The sequence below is a fragment of the Dromiciops gliroides genome, chromosome 3, assembly GCF_019393635.1.
Source record: "Dromiciops gliroides isolate mDroGli1 chromosome 3, mDroGli1.pri, whole genome shotgun sequence".
NCBI lineage: Eukaryota > Metazoa > Chordata > Mammalia > Microbiotheria > Microbiotheriidae > Dromiciops > Dromiciops gliroides.
Window position 1 is genome coordinate 42,124,448 of NC_057863.1, and position 5,534 is coordinate 42,129,981.

The following is a 5,534-nucleotide window of genomic DNA, read 5'->3' on the forward strand; positions in this document are numbered from 1 at the left end:
GTCTACTGCACAGAAATGTTCCCCCTTGGTTTTATAAAACAAGCTAATCCACTGAGTGTCCAGAACAAGTCAACTAGGATGGGAGAGGGCCTTGAGATTATGCCATGTGAGAAGTGGGTACGTTTACTCTGAAGAAGATTCAGGAGGAAACACAGAAGCTATCTTCAAGTATTTGAAAGATTGTTAAAAGGAAGAAGGATTAGATTTAGTCCCCAGGAGGATGAAACAGGAGCAGCTTTTGGAAGTTACAAAGAGACAGATTTAGGCTTGAGGTCAGGCAGAACTCCTTAACAAACAGCCTCATTTAAAATGGAATGGGTTGCCTTGAGAGGTAGTGGGTTGCCCCTCACTGGAGGTCTTGAAGCAAAGAGTTAAAGTGAATGAGTAACAATTTGTCAGATGGGTAATAGAGGGGATACTTCTTCAGGTAGCAGTTGAACTGGAGAGCCATCAAAATACCTTCCAACTCTCAAATTCTATGATTCTTTAATCCTTCCTCTTCCCCTCCTCCTCATCTTCCCTCTCCTCTCCATTTGTCTTTATCCTGTGATTTTGAAAATGTGTCACATTTAGCCAATTTATTTGGTTCCTATTATGTGCCGGGTACCAAGGATTATTCTTACAAATACTGTCCTTTATTCACTGTCCGGTGCTTAAGAAAGGACTTGACACATAGTAGGCACTTAATAAATGTTTACTGACTGTATCTCCCATTAGAATATAAGCTCCTTGAGGCAGGAACTGTTTCCCTTTTGTCTTTATATCCCCAGCTTCTAGAACAGTACCCAGTACAGTAGGCATTTAATGACTGTTCATTCATTCATTCATATAATAGTTTCAACAAAGAAGAAAAAAATTGGGAAAGAACCAGAAATGTGGACCTGGTCATAATGTGATATACACTTTGTCAGTGCACAGAGGAGAGCCAAATTGGAGGCTATAGAAAACTTAGATAAGACAAGAATCTTTCCTCTTCTCTGAGAAGCTCAACCCCTCTTCCAGTTAGCACTCTAGAAATTTGAGGAGCCACTGAGGAGCTGCATCTCTGTAAGTAATATATGGATAAGTTTACTCAAAGCCCTCTTTAACATCTGTCGATTTGTTTCCCAGTTTGCATTTGGCTGCATTTCAGGTGGCAGAGCAGGAGGCCCTGGATTACTCCCCCCCACCCCCAGCTTCAGCCCTGGGGAAACTAATTGTTACCTATTCCTTTAGTGAACTGTGCAGGGAAGTAATTGCTGCTTTGGATTTGTTCGGCAGAGTTATTCCATTCAGCTGCCAAAGCCAAATGCAAAGCGGGTCAATGCAGATTCAAAGTGTTGGCCTCATTGGACAGGCCTGATGATGATATTGGCATATTTGGGTGGTTGAAGGTTGGTGTTTCCAAAGCTTTAACAGTACTACCTTTAGAATCAAGAAAACCTGTGCTCAAGGCTCACCTCTGATATACACTGCTGGGTGTATTGGACTTCTTGGCTGGCTAGCATTTCTACAGTTCCTAAGGAAAGCAAAGAGTCAGGAAGATGAAATAAGATAAAGTGCTTTTTTTAAAAAAATAAAAGTATTTTATTATTTTCCAGTTACATGTAGAGATAGTTTTCAACATTTGTTTATATAAGATTTCCAATTTCAAATTTTTCTCCCTTCCTCCCCTCCCTCCCCATGACAGCAGGCAATCTGATATATATATATATGTGTGTGTGTGTGTGTGTGTGTGTGTGTGTGTGTGTGTGTGTGTGTGTGTGTATGTGTATATATATATATATATGTATGTATATATATATATATATAAATAAGATTAAACATATTTCTGCGTTAGTCATGTTATAAGAGAAGAATCAGAGCAAAAAGGAAAAGCCTCAAAAAAGAAAACCAACAGCACCAAAAACAAAAGAAATAGTATGGTCCAATCAGCATCCATATTCCACAGTTCCTTTTTTTTCCCTGGATTTGGAGAGCCTTTTCCATCATGAGTCCTTTGGAACTTTCTTGTACCATTGTATTGGTGAGATGAATCTAGTCCATCACAGTTGATAAACACATAATGCTGATGATACTGTGTATAATGTTCTTCTGGTTCTGCTCATCTCACTCATCAAGATAAAATGCTTTTAAAAGTATCAATCAGGGCAGCTAGGTGGCACAGTGGATAGAGCACCAGCCCTGGAGTAAGGAAGACCTGAGCTCAAATCCGACCTCAGACACTTGACACATACTAGCTGTGTGATCCTGGGCAAGTCACTTAACCCCAATTGCCTCACCAAAAAAGAAAAAAGAAAAGAAAAGAAAGTATTGGTCACTTTGTAAATGTCAGCCATTATTATTATTATATTAATACCCTTTCTCCAGTGCTTCCCCAATTACTTTGAATTAATACTAGCTCACATTTAAATAGAGATTAAAGGTTTATGAAAATGCTTTACATTTAAAAGTGTACCATTCAATCTTCAAAAAAATCTGGTAAAGTCTGTGCTACTATTATCCTAAATTTATCCAGATAAGGAAACTGAGAGATTAAACACCCGGCCCCAGCATCACACAACTGATAAGTAAGTGTCTGAAGTAGAATTTGAACTCAGGTTTTCCTAACATCCCAAGTTTGGGACTCTATCCCCTATGACAAGCTACCCTTATATTATGTATAAATTAATGTAGATGCGTATGATATTCACTCATAGAATGTAACCTACAGAAGAATACTCTTGTCTTTGTATTCCTAGAGCTGGTACACTGTAGGTGTTCAATAAATGCTTGTTGATTGAGTGATTTATTGGTTCCCCTTCAAGTCTGCCCAGAGTGTCCTCTACCCTTTTATCCTGGGCTAAGAGAAGCACATGCTTTTCGTTACTTCTCTTCCCTGCCAGTGTCGTGCTCATCTCTTGTTACTCCCCCATTGTTGCCTTCTCTGGTATTCCTTTTTTTTTTTTTTTTTTTTTTTGTTATTTGAGTTGCCTAAGTCTCAGTTGTGGCTTCTGAAGACTTGAACAAAATGTCTGATTCTCTTTTCCCTCGTTTCGTTTGATCTCTACCTCTCACTCGGCCTCCTTGATGATTTGCTGATCCTGATCATTGAGAGAGAAAGAAACACAAACACAGTTGTGAATTTACACACACACACACACATATACACACACACATACACACACACACACACACACACACACCCCAGTAGCTTTCCTTGATAAAAAAGGAAATTGGCCTTCTTCTTTCCAGCATATGAGAAACCTAAAAACCTCCATCCCTTGTTGTCAAGGCAACAACTTCTCCTTGCATAGTACGAGCCCTCTCCATAAGAGCAAGTCTTTTACTATAAAATCATAGAATTACAGAAAGGGGCCTAGAGAGTCCATCTCTTTCATTGTCCTCCTCTTGGAAGGAGTCCCCTCATCCTCTTCTGTCCCTTTCTCTTCCTCTTCCTCCCCATCCTCTCCTCTTTCCTCTCTCCTCCTTTTCCCCCTCTTCCTCCTTCCTCCCTTCTTTCCCTTCCTCTTCCTTCCCTCCTCCTTCCCCTCCTCTTCTTTCTCTTCCCCTTCTCCTTCTCCCCTTCATTTTCCTTTTCCTCCTCCTCTTCCTGTGCCTCTTCATCCTCTCCCTTCATCTTTTCTTTCCTTTCTGTCTTCCTCTTTATCTTCCTTCTCCTCCTCCTCTTTTTAAAAAAATTTTTTTTGCAGGGCAACAAGGGTTAAGTGACTTGCCCAAGGTCACACAGCTAGTAATTGTCAAGTGTCTGAGGCCAAATTTGAACTTAGGGCCTCCTGAATCCTAGGCTGGTGCTTTATCCCTTTATCTTCCTTCTCCTCCTTTTCATCCTCTATCAAGAACATGCTTTAACAACTTCAGTCCCCCCTCCCCCCAAAAAAGAGAAGATATGTTGTAACAGATGGAATGAGGGACTTGGCATCAGGAAGTCCTGGGTTTTAATCCCACTCTAGATACTCCCTCAGTACGTGATTCTTGGGAAGTTCCTTAACCTCTCTAAGCCTCAGTTTTCTTATCTGTAAAATGAGGTGGGACAAGTTTGACTTGATGGCCTTTAAGGTTTGGGAGTTTTTTAAGCTCTTTACCATCTATGATTCTGTGAAAGTTTCTCCTGTCTTCAAAAATTTCAAGGGACATAATCCATTGACCGTTTTACAATTCTCTTTGTCAATGGGGTCTTTCTCACAGATGACATAAATCTCCTATCCTGTAGCAGCATCAAAGTAATTCACTGCATCTGTGACCTCGGTCTAGTCGATGAACAATCAAATGCTCTGTTAAGAGTCTTTTGTGGACTTAACGGAGCATTCAAAAATTATCTTGTCCTCTTCACTTCCTTGGAGTTAAGAATCTGAATCCAGCTTTTCATTGCCTTCGTAGTTTTCTTCTGAATACTCTCCAAACCCTCCACGTCTTTCATAATTATAGAATTCAGAATAGAACAAGACTAGGCAGAGATGGTTCAGTTTTGTCTATGCATCCTCAGTGCCTAGTGCCTTACATCTAGTAGATGTTTATTATTAATAACAACAATAATAATAGCTAGGATTTATTTAGCACCTACTATGTGCCAGATATTATTTCATAAATGCTTATTGAATTGAATTTTAACTAATTTAAACAATAAGAGTCTGCCCACAAGAAAAGAATTGCTTCTCCTACTATCACCTTTTTTAATTCACATACCAAGTTTCCTTTTCCTCACTAGCTACAGTACTATGACTGCTGATTCAGGATCAATTTATTGTTTGGTATGACCCCACATATGTCTCTGCGCTATTGAAACATGTTATCACTCATTCCTCTTCCTGAGGTTTTTGGATCTCTGTCTCTGTCTCTCTCTGTGTGTCTCTGTGTCTCTATGTCACTGTGTATCTATGTCTGTCTCTCCATTTCCCTCTGTCTCTCTGTCTCTGTTTCTCTCTGTATCTCTCTGTGTCTCCTCTGTCTGTCTGTCTCTGTCTGTCTCTGTCTCTGTCTCTCTATGTCTCGGTCTCTATCTCCCTTTGTCTCTCTTTGTCTCTCTGTCTGTCTGTCTTTGTCGCTCTGTCTCTCCCTCTGTCTCTCTGTCTCTCTCTGTGTGTCTCTGTCTCTCTGTCTCTCTCTCCCTCCACTGCTATACCCTTAGCCTTTATTTTGAGAAAACTTCACTCTCACTATTCAGCCCTCCAAGATGCTATCTGCTCTCCTACCCCAGACTACAAGGTTAATCATTGCCGCTATTTCATCTCCCCAGTCACTGATAAATACACTAAGCATTGGATTGCCCCTGGAAATTCTTTCTATAAGTTATACCATAGTTTCACAAATTTTTTGGTCTCAGGACCCCTTTACTCTTTTAAAAATTATTGAATACCCCTGAGAACTTTTATTTTGTGGGTAATATCTATTTATATTTACAATATTGGAAATTAAAACATCTTATTCTTATTATGAAAATAGTATTGGACTTGGAATCAGCAAAAGCTGGTTTTGAATTCTGTCTCTGGTCCATACAATAGCTGTATGAGCCTGGGGAAGTCACTTAACTTGGTGAAATTATTTGCTAACCTTTA